Genomic DNA, 14,479 nt, shown 5'->3' with positions numbered 1-14,479 from the left:
TGGTTGTAACTAGGCAAGAAACAGTACAGGAATGTAATTAAAGTGGACTACTCCACTGCCGTATGTCTACTTCTGCCTTGCTACCCACTGGATATCAAATACAGTATATTCTCGTTAGTTTATCTGGCTTCAGACAAAAGAATCATAACTCTCCAATATCCTGACGCATAACGCCATGGCCTGGACCCACAAATGGCAAAAGGGACAAACTAGCTCCCACCACTAACACGAAGCCATCTCAAACCTATCCGAATTGCATTATTTCAGATACAAAGCAATACGAAGCTTTGCGAATGCTGGCCCGTGCTAAATAAACAGGTGTCAGGAGCCACCTCTTTGCAGCATCGCACCGTAAACTCTCCCGTATCAGTCCTGCAGGTGCCTTGGCTCTTGAACTCCAGGCAATAACAACCTCTTTGTAGTCCGTAAAACAGTAATAAAGTGACATTGTGAACTTCTATCCAAGAACGATCTTAGCTTCACATTGAATTGACATCCTGATTGTTTACGAATATCTCTTTCTGAAATGTTCTATGCCAGATACCTCAAGTTTAACAAAGTATCCATCTTCTCTGGAGTTGGCCGGTTACCTTTGGGACAGAAACCGTCCATTGTTCCCTCTCCCAATACGCGGATTGCTGTTAGGATCTTTCATTTATCAATTTTTTCTTACCACCTCCTCATTGCCTTCCTGTTACCATTCACCTTGAAGGTGCTTTTTCATACGGTATACAATTATTAACATTTGTGTCGAAAAGCTGTACACATTGGCCTCGAGAAATCACGGGGTCAAGGCGTAGATTCTTAGAAATCGTTTCGCAGTGAAAGGATTTATACATTCTAGCACAGCTGTTCTTAAAAGTCCTTAACTACAAAAATGAACTAACCCAGTCAAAGCAGAGCCATGTAGATGGGTGAACGTGGAAAACAAGAAATTTGGAAGATTAATTAAATCATGCCAGTGTTTTTCAAAATCACAATTTAAGTAATCAAAACAAACAGGAAAAGGTGTACATACATAGAAGCTCAACTGTTGCAAAATAAATTATATAATTTCTGACATGATTATTTCAGAAAACCGTGGAAAGTTCTCGAAAATAGTGAAAACCTGGTGAGTGCAAAACCTGCAAGGTTCTAGAGTTTAAGAAAATGTGCTTGAACTGTTAACTAATAACGTAAAGAAATAACATAATGCAAGGTCAGTTAAGCTAGGACGAGGTAAAACAACAGACAAGACCAGGAAATTCTACTCATCCTGCACACATCCGAGTTGAGGCCCTGGTGTTCCAGAGCAAGGCTAGAGTGGGCCACATCACAACAGCCAACCTACAAAGCTGGAGGTTGTATATTGTATGGTCATGTCCGAGGGATGGCCCAATGTTCTGACAATACATTGAATGTATAGTGCAAATTTAACCATGGTAAATCTACAATCTTGAGCGGTGAATACAACTTTATAACTGAGCGAAGCTCAGCCAATTCTGCAATACTATGATAATTCAGTCACCACGGTGTCGGTAATGTTTTTTGCTGGTACACATCCAATTATTTGTGTGTGATTCACATTAGTCAACATTGAGATAGTTTTACAGTAATCATAGATGTTAACCCATAAGTAAAGATGCACTGGTTAATACATGGCTGCCCAATTACATAATTGTTAGCTTTGTAAATAGTAGCCTATTTACACTTTGCTCAAGTGTTGTATGGAGTCCTGGTGTAAATGATTTGCACTGGTTAACTACCAATAAGTTGAACTGGGATGTGCGGGCAAATTCAATTACAAATCTTATAAACTCAAGGCATCTGTATTTGTTGACTAAGGAGAAAAGATTCAACTTGTCACTGTTGTACGCAAATCAGTCAAATTTTGGGCACATTTCACAGCATTTAGCATTGAAAGGCTGACAAGTGAAACCATATGAAAATCGAACTGAGCCGCTGGGAATGGGTTCCGGTATTTGCAGGCGAGGGATTTTATCCGGAAGCGGGTACCGTCCTTCCCTCACCTGCCGCCCCAGGGGCTACAGGACAAGGTGGTATTAAGAACAGGGGTGGGGGGTGGGGGACGGGGGGGGGGGGGGGAAAGAGAGAGGAGGACTTCCGGTGACGGCGGGCGGGAGGCAGCCGCACATTGGAGGGCTCCCGTTCAGGAACGGCATTTTCGGGGGTTAACGCCCGGTCCTAGGGCCAGCGAAGGCAGTAAAAGTCGGGAGACAGCACAGGGGAGGGGAATGTCAAAGACCAGCAAAACAACGGCCGTGAAAAAAGCGGCTGAAAGTCCGTCGGGGAGTGAAAGGTCACCGCAGGGTCAGTAATGAAAATGGAGGCTAGAGCACCAGGGGAGGCCGCATTGCTTACGGCTGAAGAAATAACTACGGTGATGGCTGCGGAATTCGAAAGGCAGTTTGCAAAATGCATGGAGACGGTGAGGAAGGAGATGAGGGAGGTTTTGAGTGCGCTGGTGGAGGAGGCGATTTCCCCGGTGACTACGGCGGTGGCGAGCGCAGTGGTGGAGGTGCGAGAGCAAGGGGAGGCGCTGAAGGAAGTGGAGGAGACGTTATTGCAGCACGATGATCAACTTGCCTCGATGGGGAAGGAGATGTGGAAGGTGATGGACATTATCAAGGATCTGTGAGGAAAAATGGAAGACCTGGAAAACAGATCCAGGCGACAGAATTTGAGGACTGTGGGGCTGCCCGAAGGAGTTGAAGGACCGAAGCCGACTGAGTATTTTGCCGCGATGCTGGCAAAACTATTGGGGGAGGATCCCTCCCGATATGAACTGGATCGGGCTCATCGGTTGTGGAGGCCTGTACCAAAGGCAAGTGAGCCAAGGGAAGTGACTCTGTGCTCCCGTAGGTACAGTGTGAAGGAGAAGGTCCTGTGCTGGGCCAAGCAGAAGCGGGTGGTGCAGTGGGCTGGAGCTGGTATACGTGTATACCAGGACTTTACGGTGGAGCTGGCGAGGAGGCGGGCTGCCTTCAACCCGGTGAAGAGGGCACTGTACATTAGCAAGGTGCAGTGCGGCATTGTATATCCAGCGAAGCTGAGGGTGACATATAAGCTCAGGGACTTTTATTTTGGAACGGCGGAAGCAGCGGAGGAGTTTGCGAAGGCAGAAGGACTGTGGCAGAACTAAAAAATGGCCATGTGCCGATGTAACCTCATGACTGTATTTTCTTCTTTTTTGTTTCACTGTGTGCGGGTGCAGGGGCTAAAGGAGCCAATATTGTATATATTTGGACAAGGGAAGGGATGGGACTGTCACTCGAAATGAGGGCTCTTTGGGGTGTAGGTGGATATGTGGGGTGTGTGTGCTAAAAGGGGGCTTTCCTAGGGCCGGGCAAGGGGGAAAGGGACCCGGGCGGGGGCCTCCACGCTGGCCGGTTTAAGCCGGCCAGTGAACGGGAGTGAGGTGGGGGGAGAGGCTGCAGCCATCGGAGCCTGGCAGAACAGGGTCCGAGGGGTCTAGCCGGTGGAAAGTTGGGGGGGGAAAGGAACCAAGGTTGGGAGGAGGAGTTTTACAAGAGGCAGTGGACGGGAGGAGCTGGAGACTTTTTTTGGGGGGGGGGGGGGGGGGATGTACAACTCTTGGGTATCATGTACGGTACTCTTTCAGAGGCTGGATGGCATTGAGTGTAGGGGGGGGGGGGGGTGGGGGGACTCTATAGGTCAATGGTGACCATGGACGGTCCCGGACTCCTTTTTCTCCTTTGTTTTTTTGTTTCCACCGTGGGAGGGTTTGGTTTATTGGATGCATATATTGACAGGTGGGCTGTTGTTTATGGTGGTGGGAGGATGGGATAATTGGCATTGTTAAGGGGATTGATTTTGTATTTGTTGGGAGGTTGCAGCCTTTCATCGACTTCTTCGAGAACAGTTAAGATGTCAGCAGTTGGGGGAGGTTTAAAATGGGGAGGTATGGGAGCTGGGGGCTGGTTGGTGGGGTGTTAGGCATTTAGTTGAGTTAGTTATTTGCAGCCCTGTTGGCTTGTTTTGTTCTGTAATTGTGTTTGTTCTATAAATGCCTCAATAAAATATTTTTCAAAAAAGAAAGGAAAATCCAACAGACCCAGGTCGAATGGGTGACTGTCTTTTGTGGAGTTTGCACTTTTGCCCCATGTCCAAGTGGCTTTCCTCCAAAATGTCCAAAGATGTGAAGGTTAGGAGGATTTGCCATGTTAAATTGCCCCTTTGTGTCCAAAGGCATGCAGATTAGGTAGGGTTACAGGGATAGGGCATGGGAGAGTGGGCCTTAGGTAGGGTACTCTTTCAGCGGGCTGGTACAGACTTGCTGGGACGAATGGCCTCCTTCTGTACTGTAGGAATTCTATGGTTATAGAACTCCAGAAGTGCGTAATTCCATCAAACCAATTTGAAAATAGTGCACCTAATAACAAAACATTTAAAAAACTATTTAACCCATTATTTATCAACTTCATCCAACACTGCAACTTTCTATTCCAGTGATTGTTAGATTGTAATTGAATTCCAACTAATTTGCGGTCATAAATTCATTACCAAACAGGATCATATCAGTTATATATTGCTTCAGAGTCAATGGCCCAGATCTTCCAGTCTCCTGTGGAAGTGCTGACACAATAGCTCCATGGGAATCACTTGGGAAGGTTGGGGAAATTAGCCTGCTGTCAGGCAGCCTCTGAAAAGTCTTCAACTTCGAGTTAGAGTTAGTTGGTTCTGACTTACTTCTGCTCAGGAAGAGCAATTGCCTTGCACTGGGAACCTTCTGAAAAAGCAATTGTAATTGCAAACTTTGGATGGTTCTGATATTACATCAAAGTAAACCCACTTCTAGCTTCTGGGTACATCCCCCAACTGGCACCCCAACAGGACTCTTTCCTCCAACCCCCCGCCCCCCCCCAAATCGAGCCAAATGCCAAATCTCCCCCAACTGCTGACCGACCTGCCACTGCCCCCAACCACCCCTAGTTTCAGAGGTCCTGGAAATAAAGGGACATGTCTAATGTACCTGCGATCGAGCAGCCCTCGGGCATGTGCTGCACGACACACATTTCACCAGGCTCCAAGTTTGAAGGTCGGGCGAGATATTGCTTGCCTGGAAATCCAGGCAATCCTATCTGGCAGAGTGCCAATCGGAGTCGATTGCCACTCTATCGAAAGTTATGGCCCATGATGTCTCAACAACACAAAGTAAAGATACTTCATTTTCTAGTCACCTTTACTCTACAATAACTCGCATTATTAAATACCATGAATATTGTCAAACATCCCAAGGCACTTCACAGGCAATTCTGTAAAAGATGACATCAAGCCAACCAAATATTACAGGAGATATTAGAGCTGAGGAACAAAACCTTGTAAAATAATAATCTTTTTAGTGTCACAAGTAGAATTTCATAGAATTTACAGTGCAAAAGGAGGCTATCCGGCCCATCGAGTCTGCACCGGCTTTTGGAAAGAGCACCCTACCCAAGGTCAACACCTCCACCCTATCCCCATAACCCAGTAACCCCACCCAACACCAAGGGCAATTTTGGACACTAAGGGCAATTTATCATGGCCAATCCATCTAACCTGCACATCTTTGGACCGTGGGAGGAAACCGGAGCACCCGGAGGAAACCCACGCATACACGGGGAGGTTGTGCAGACTCCGTACAGACAGTGACCCAAGTCGGAATCGAACCTGGGACCCTGGAGCTGTGAAGCAATTGTGCTATCCACAATGCTACCGTGCTGCCGTAGGCACACATTAACACTGCAATGAAGTTACTGTAAAAATCCCCTAGTCGCCACATTCCGACGCCTGTTCGGGTACACTGAGGGAGAATTCAGAATGTCCAATTCACCTAACAAGCATGTCTTTCGGGACATGTGGGAGGAAACCGGAGCACCCGGAGGAAACCCAGGCAGACATAAGGAGAACGTGCAGACTCCGCACAGATAGTGACCCAAGTCGGGAATCCACCTGGGACGCTGGCGCACTGTGCTACCATGCCGCCCATAAGAGACAGGCTTTAGAGACTACCTTAAAGGGCGGCACGATGGCGCAGTGGATAGCACTGCTGCCTCTCGCCGTCGAGGACCCGGGTTCGATCCCGGCCCACTGTCCATGTGGAATTTGCACAGTCTCCCTGTGTCTGCGTGGGTCTCACCTCCACAACCCAAAGATGTGCAGGGTAGGTGGATTTACCACGCTAAATTGCCCCTTCATTGGAAAAAAAAATTGAATCGGGTCCTTTAAATTTATATTTTTTAAAGTATCCGTGAGGGACCAAAAAATTGGCAGATGTGGGGTTGCCCATTTTGGCAGCAAGAACAGAAAAACAGAACCTTATCTAAATGGAGAGAGATTACAGAAAGCCAAGGTACAGAGAAATCTGGGGGTCTTTGTAATAAATCACAAAAAGCTAGCATGAAGGTACATTAGAAAGGCAATCAGAATGTTGGTCTCAATTACAAGGGGAGGGACCGAGTATAAAAGTGGAGAAGTCTTGCTACAGCTGTACAGACATTGGTGAGACCACCTAGAGAGCGGTATACAGCTTTGGTCTCAATACTCAAAAGGAGGGACAGTTATATTGGAAGCTATTAAGGCAGCACGGTCGCGCAGTGGGTTAGCACTGCTGCCTCACAGCGCTGAGGTCCCAGGTTCGATCCCGGCTCTGGTTCACTGTCCGTGTGGAGTTTGCACATTCCCCCTGTGTTTGCGTGGGTCTCGCCCCCACAGCCCAAAAATGTGCAGGGTAGGTGGATTGGCCATGCTAAATTGCCCCTTAAATTGGAAAAACTGGATTGGATACACTAAATTTATTTTTAAAGAAAAATGTTGGAAGCTATTCATAGAAAGTTCACTAGACCCACTCTTGGGATGAAGGTGTTAGGAAAGGTTGAGCAAGCTGTGCCTGAGTTTAGAAGAATGAGATGTGATCTTATTGAAAAGATTCTGAGTGGGCTTGACGGGGTAGATCCTGAGGACGTTTCCCCACGTGAGGGAATTGAGAACTAGAGGGCATGGATTAAAAACATGAGATCTTCCATTTAAGACAGAAATTAGGAGGAATTTCTCCAAGAAGGTGATTAGTCTTTGGAATTCTCTTCTCCATAAAGAAATGTAGGCTGAATCATTTTTGAAAAATAAATTTAGAGTACCCATTCAATTTTTTTCCAATTAAGGGGCAATTTGGCGTGGCCAATTCACCTACCCTGCACATATTTAGGGGTGAGACCAACGCAGACACAGGGAGAATGTGCCGAAGATAACTAGTTAGCGCCAGATTTATTTATTTTTTATTTGACAATTGTGTCAAGGGTTATGGGGGAGGAGGCAGTCAGGGAAGTAGAGTTGAGGCCACAATCAGATGATTGAATGGTAGAGCAGTCTGAGGGATAGAATGGCCGACGCTTGCTCCTAATTCTTATGAACATTTGATACCGACATATTAAGGCAGGTGAGCCAAGGTTTGATCAAACCAAGGAAAAGAAGTGGAGAGGTTCAGGGAGGTAATTCAAGTCCACTTGTCACTCCATGGCCACCAATGGTTCAGTGATTAAAATTGGGGATACACAAGAGGTTAGAATTAGAGAAGTGCAAATATTTTGGGAGGGGGTTGCAGTTGGATGAGATTATAGAGATAATAAGGGCAAGGCCATGGAGGGGTTTTGAACAACCTCAAGTTAGTGGAGGATAGAACATGGAAGGTCAGCCAGGAACAGAATGGAATAGTTAAGCTATTTTGCTGGTAGGGACAGCTGGTTTTCAAACAGTCGTGCCAGACTGGCTTCAGCAGTCACAGGATGTGGAATTTTACGCTCGTTGAAGAGAACGGAGAGGTCACTCTCAATCTTGCTTTTTGACTTGAACAATTTTTCATTGAAGAAGGGTTTAAGAAGTATGACCTGAGGGAGGGATGTTGGAGAAATAGAACTAGGTATTCTTAGTGGATGGGGTTGTGGGCTCAAATACAAAATCGAGTTGGCAAATGGCTGGTTCAGCCTCATTTGCCAGGGAGAGTGATAGAACTGGTGAATAGGGAACAGAGTTTGCCATGGGGACCAAAGACCTGTGGGGAGATCACTGGGCCAGCAATTTGTAGGTCCAGGATCCTGGGTTCAATCCAGAATTGAATGATAGCTTCATACCATTACTGATGCCATCATCAATTGTTGTACAAAGCCATCTCATTCACTGATGTCCTTTGGGGAAGGAAATCTGCCGTCCTTACCCCGTCTGGACTACATGTGACTCAGTTGGCTGGACAGCTGGTTCATGATGTAGAGAGGCGTTAACAGCGCGGGCTCAATTCCCGTACCAGCTGAGGTTATTAATGGAGACCCTGCCTTCTCAACCCTGCCCCTTGCCCAAGGTGTGATAGTCCTCAGGTTAAATCGCCACCCATCAGCTCTCCCCCTCAAAAGGGGAAAGCAGCCCACGGTCATCTGAGACTATGGTGACTTTACTTACACGTGACTCCAGTCCCACAACAATCTGGTCGACTCTTCTGCACTCTAAAATGGCCTAGCAAGTCACTCAGACCAAGGGCAATTAGGGATGGGAAACAAATGCTGCTCTTGCCAGGGACGCATCCCAAGTGATATATAAAACAAAGGCTTTGGTTTTCCCAATACCCTATTTGATTAGAGGACATTTCATCCAGTAGAACAAAGAAAAGTACAGCACAGGAACAGGAACAGGCCCTTCAAGCCCGTGCCGACTAAACTAAAATCTTCTACACTTCCTGGGTCCGTACCCCTCTATTCATGTATTTGTCAAGATGCCCCTTAAATGTCACTATCGTCCTTGCTTCCACCACCTCCTCCGGCAGCGAGTTCCAGGCACCCACTACCCTCGGTGTCAAAAAACTTGCGTCGTACAGCTCCTCTAAACCTTGCCCCTCTCACCTTAAACCTATGCCCCCTAGTAATTGACCCCTCTACCCTGGGGAAAAGCCTCAGACTATCCACTCTGTCTATGCCCCTCATAATTTTGTAGACCTCTTATCAGGTCGCCACTCAACCTCCGTTGACCCAGTGAGAACAAACAGAGTTTATTCAACCGCTCCTCAGAGCTAACGCCCTCCATACCAGGCAACATCCTGGTAAATCTCTTCTGCACCCTCTCCAAAGCCTTCACATCCTTCTGGTAGTGTGGTGACCAGAATTGAACACTATACTCCTAACTAAGCTTCTGTACAGCTGCAACATGACTTGCCAATTCTTGTACTCAATGCCCCAGCCAATGAAGGCAAGCATGCCGTATGCCTTCTTGACTACCTTCTCCACCTGTGTTGCCCCTTTCAATGACCTGTGGACCTGTACACCTAGATCTCTGACTTTCAATACTCGAGGGTTCTGCCATTCACTGTATATTCCCTACCTGCATTAGACCTTCCAAAATGCATCACCTCACATTTGTCCGGATTAAACTCCATCTGCCATCTCTCCGCCCAAGTCTCCAAACGATCTAAATCCTGCTAAGTACTACATGCAATCTGACAAAAGTGGAGTTGAGGGATGCCGACGGATAAAAACTGACCAAGGCACTGCAGAGAACTCCCCTGGTCGTCTTTGAATAGCGTCACAAGATCTTTTGGCGCTGCTCGAGTGGGCAGGTGCAATTTTGGTTCAATATCTCACACACAAAACCGCACCTCCAGTAGTCCAATTTATCTTTTGTCCTTTTGGAATATAATAAGTACATTAAACTTCTGAGTTTATCATGCAGGGGCAGAGAAAATAGCAGAACTTGGCGTTCTGTTTCTTTTAGTAGCGAATTGGGCTTAAAAACATTGGTTACAAGGGTTAATTTTTTTCATTTAAATGGCCTGATAAGGCTGAAAGGCCCAAGTGGTTTTAATTGGTTCAATTTGTATCACCATTCTGCAATCCCAATTATATTGTTTGAGGAATTAGAAATATCATGCATAATTTAAAGAGGGTCTTGATTATTCACCAAGTACTCATTTTTCAGGCTTCGTTGCTAGCGTAGCTCAGGCCATCAATCTGAACAGGGAAAAAATGTGCACCCGTAGCTTTCTTCAGCCTAAGAGTCACTGAGCCCTTTTTCAAACTCCCAACAAACAAAATGTTGTTTCAGTAAAACATTTTTAAAAAGGGCATCTGAAATCCACTTGAATTGTGAAAAATAAACACTCAGGAATATAATTACAGATTTTTTTTAATTTGGGTGGCACTTGTATCTGGAGAAAGCAATTTGGACTGTAAAATAAATAAAGATGAAGTAATGGTCCTTGCCGGTCCATTAGCCACTACAGGTAATTTTTGAAGCAACTTAAGCCAATATGCTTTATTTTTATTACCTTGAGTATTATTTCACTTATTGCGAACAATCTTCTGAAGGAGCTGAGTGACAACACTGACATGTGCAGAACTCTGTCGCTGAGAGCTGGACGGTCACACACACACCTCCACTCGAGAGCAGCACATAACACCAGTTGATATTTAGTTGAGGGACAACTACCTGCATTGTTGGAGCTGCCATTATTTAGTCAAGGAGAGAGAGAGAGAAAAACAAAGCTAACGTTTAGAGTCTGTCTGATTCTTCTTCAGGGCGAAGTCATACAGACTCGTGTTAACTCTGTTTCTCTCTCCAAAGATGCTGACGGACCGGAGTCTTTCCAGCATTTTCTGTTTTTGGTTCAGATTTCCAGCATCTGCAGTATTTTGCTTTGACTCTACTGCCTAGTTTCAGTAAATCCCCATTTGAAGAGAAAGAAATTCTTGTAACAACCTAGCCAGCAGCTCTCCATTGGCAGACACCTGTCTAGTCACCTCATAGATGCATAGAACATACAGTAGAGAAGGCGGCCATTTGGCCCATCGAGTCTGCACTGACCCACTTAAGCCCTCACTTCCACCCTATCCCCATAACCCCTCCTAACCTGTTTGGACACTAAGGGCAATTTAGCATGGCCAACCCACCTAAGCTGCATGTCTTTGGGCTGTGGGAGGAAACCAGAGCACATGCAGACACGGGGAGAATGTGCAGACTCCGCACAGTGACCCAGCGGGGAATCGAACCTGGGACCCTGGCGCTGTGAAACCACGGTGCTAACCACGTGTGCTACCTCGCTCTTGTATGCAAAATGGCTGCCACCACTGCCTGCATTAACAGCAATTCTATTCCCAGGAGTGTTCTGTTTGAAGGCAGGTCCTTGGTTCATTCATCCTGTTTCCTGTGCAAATTATGGTTTCGCCATTGCCTTCTACTCTTTAGGCTGGGCTAGGAGGCAGACCCAAAATCTACCTCAGCCACAATGGGAAATTCTTTGTAAAATCAATTTACAACAAGGGTGGCACAGTGGTTAGCACTGCTGCATCAAGGTGCTCAGAACTCGGATTTGATCCTAGCCCCAGGTCACCGTCCGTGTGGAGTTTGCACATTCTCTCTGTGTCTGCGTGGGTCTCATCCCCACAACCCCAGAAAATGTGCAGAGTAGGTGGATTGGCCACGCTAAATTGTCTCTTAATTGAAATAAGAGTTAATTTATGAGATGTCAGTGTCACTGGGCCATCTCATCGGGCATTTAAGAGTCAACGTCATTGGAGCCACATGTGGACCAGACCGGATGAGGACCTTTCCATTCATGAACCAGATGGGTTTTTAATGACAAATCCACAAGGGTTTCTTGGATTTTTATTTGATTTCAAATTCCCCTATCTGCCGTGATGGGATTTGAACCGCAATGTCCAGAGCATTACCCTGGGTCTCTGGATTACTAGTCCAGTGTTAATACCAGCACACCCTTTAAACCCACGGGCATTATTCTCAATCACAACTGCACTTCAGAAATATACTGGAGTACATTTGCGGGGGGGGGGGGGCTTAGAAACAAAATGGTTCATAAAATGTTTTATTGATTCTTTGTGCAACTTCCACAATTGGGTGCTCCCACCACGTTAAGAATTAAGGCATGCCAGAAGTTGAACTAAATGCAAACCTTTTAAGGTGCAGAATGAAGTAGCATCAGATTAGTCCTATTCCTTACATGGTTTGGGTCCTCGATGAAGGACTTAATGATAATGTGTATCGGGTACCTCAAGTGCCTGCAATGTAAGAATAGTGTACTGGTTCGTAATTTCCATAACCCGAGTGTGTCATTACATGGTTGTATGCAGTGTGTTTGTACCATTACCTGGCTTACATGCGAAATTTTCAACGCAAGGCACAACTGCAATCCAGCATTTGGCTGGTCCCTTTGCATTCATTCAGGCCACACCAGCTTCACACTGGAACTGTGCTCCGAGTAACTGATACACACGCGGTCCAAAAACGACCATTTGAACATGGTACCATTAAAGACTTGGATTGTTTTCATGTTGATTTTAAGAGTATGAAGCTACTATAAAATATTCGATTTACAGCATGCAGTTACACTAAACCGTAAACGGGGCAGCACTAAAAAGTTTAATGAATTTGCCACGCCTGTTTGCATTTGAAATGTTTTAAAACTCACAGGATTGCCAAGAACCAGTTAACTACACGTGCGCAGACACTGCAATGTGGCCTTGCACACCAATAAGGATTTGAATTCAAGACTTCCTTGCGCAACTTTGCGGCGAGGGTGATCCAACCTACTGGAGAGACCGACAGCTGCAGGGCCAGCCAGAGACAGCGTACAAGGAGGCACTCTTAAATAAAAGACCCAATAGACAAGGGCCCGGAAGGCGGAAACTCCTGCCGCACCCCCGAGTTTGGAACGCCTTGTCTGTAATGTTCAAAACGTGGTTTTAAAAGGAGTTTTCACAATAGCTCCAAGGAGCGTCACCGAAACCGCGCAATCCAAGTCCCACCCGGGGGAGGAAAGAAACACGAGTCTCAAAACAAAGATCAACTAAAAAAAAATACAACACAAACAAGGGCAAATAAATCAGAACCATTCATCTCCACCTTCCTCCTTGGATTGTGCATTTGTCTTTTTTTTAAAGTAGCAAATTCAGGACAGGATTCTAACAGGAAACAGTTTTCCTTGTGTGTTTTTTTTTTAAAAAGGAGACACAAACAGCACCAGAGCTACATTACACAAATAACTAGTCTGCAAAGAGCATGCAATGCACAAACAGTAATTAAATTAAATGAAAGTTTATATAACCGTAGTAAGGGGTCCAGGTCAAAAAGTTCAAAACAAAAGTGCAAAGTTTAAGTAAATCGGAGACTAACAGTTGCCCTAACCAGTTTTTTTTTGGGTGGGGGTGCATAAAGAAAAAATACTTTTTAATACACTTTATAGGTTAATCGCAGATAGTAGCTGCAACTTCATGTTCGTGCAGGCAGGATTTTCAAAAACGTTAAAAAAAAAAACATACAAATTAAGGTGAGTTTTAAACCATTCATTTTTTTGTATCGTTAATAGACCATTTTTTCAAAACCCACACTGGTTGTACAGCACACAGGCGGATTTCAATTAAGCCTTTTTCTTTCGTCAAGGATTGAACTGCTATCACCAGAATAATGGGAAAATAGTACTCTGCAGTTGATAAATGAAATAATCTACACAGGATATATTTTTTAAAGGCACGACTCGTGCTTCTCTGAGGGCATTTACCGCCCTCCAAAACAAACGATAGTGAAAACGAAAGACACTCCCCTAAACGTGTCGAGTGCCAAAATACAGGCCCCATTCCCCCTGAAATAAAACCCCATGCCCGATAGAGAGCCAAGTCTTCCACTTACCTAATGGTTGTAAATCTCTCCTGGAGATTGTCCTGAATGGAGTTACAATTTATCCCGGACGAGGAATAGATTTTTTTTTAAACACCACACAAATCAAGCTGCCCTCCAATTCAGGAGCAATATAGAAAGAAGTATCTTTGGTCTGCAGTAAGAAGTCTTCACTTGGCAACAGTTGCACCAATAGATGATGATAACATAGAAGATATTTTTTCTCTGGTGTCACGCGTGCTGTTTTCCTCCCCTCTCCTCTCTCTCAAAGCAGGAGTTGAAAATAAATTAATCTTTTAAAGATGTGCACAAACTTAAAGAGTCTCGCTCCAGCTCCTTGAACCTCCCAGTGGATCTGAAAGCTGTTTTTTTACACAAAGTGCAGCAGGATGGTTTATTAAATAAAAACGTATCCGTGCCTCCCGGACTGACTGTAGGTAGCTTTTTTTTATCCCCCTCTCCTCGATGCTGCTCGTCTTTTCCCCTCACACAAAAAATCCAACAACCGGTTGCAACCAGTTCTCACTGGGAGATTCCATCTTCATGTAGTCAGCCGGAAAAAGACGGAAACACACGAAGCTCCACCGAAAGCCCCGCCAATTCAAAACCCCTAATTTTTTTTCCCCTCAGAAAATATATCCTATTTGCTAAATGCATTTATTGTTCCGGTCCAACATTTTATTTGCCCCCCCCCCCTCCCCCAACAAGAATTTATTTTTTTAACTCCCAGTTACAATTTATGAGTTAGGTTTTAATCCACACACCCATTTCCCAAACCTACGCCTGGTGAAATACATGTTGCACCTATTGCAAG

General features: G+C 45.4%; 1 protein-coding gene across 1 annotated transcript in view; it reads right to left on the bottom strand.

The window, feature by feature from the left end:
• Positions 1-14,225, bottom strand: part of LOC140404969 (exportin-1-like) — a 92,618-nt gene extending 78,393 nt beyond the window's left edge. The window contains exon 1 of the mRNA XM_072493570.1: positions 13,678-14,225. The gene's annotated coding sequence lies outside the window, so the exon portion shown is untranslated. The remainder of the gene's footprint in view (positions 1-13,677) is intronic.
• Positions 14,226-14,479: the final 254 nt, after the last annotated feature.

Source organism: Scyliorhinus torazame, chromosome 2 (assembly GCF_047496885.1).
Source record: "Scyliorhinus torazame isolate Kashiwa2021f chromosome 2, sScyTor2.1, whole genome shotgun sequence".
In the NCBI taxonomy this organism is placed as follows: domain Eukaryota; kingdom Metazoa; phylum Chordata; class Chondrichthyes; order Carcharhiniformes; family Scyliorhinidae; genus Scyliorhinus; species Scyliorhinus torazame.
This window is presented reverse-complemented; position numbering and strand designations above follow the sequence as displayed.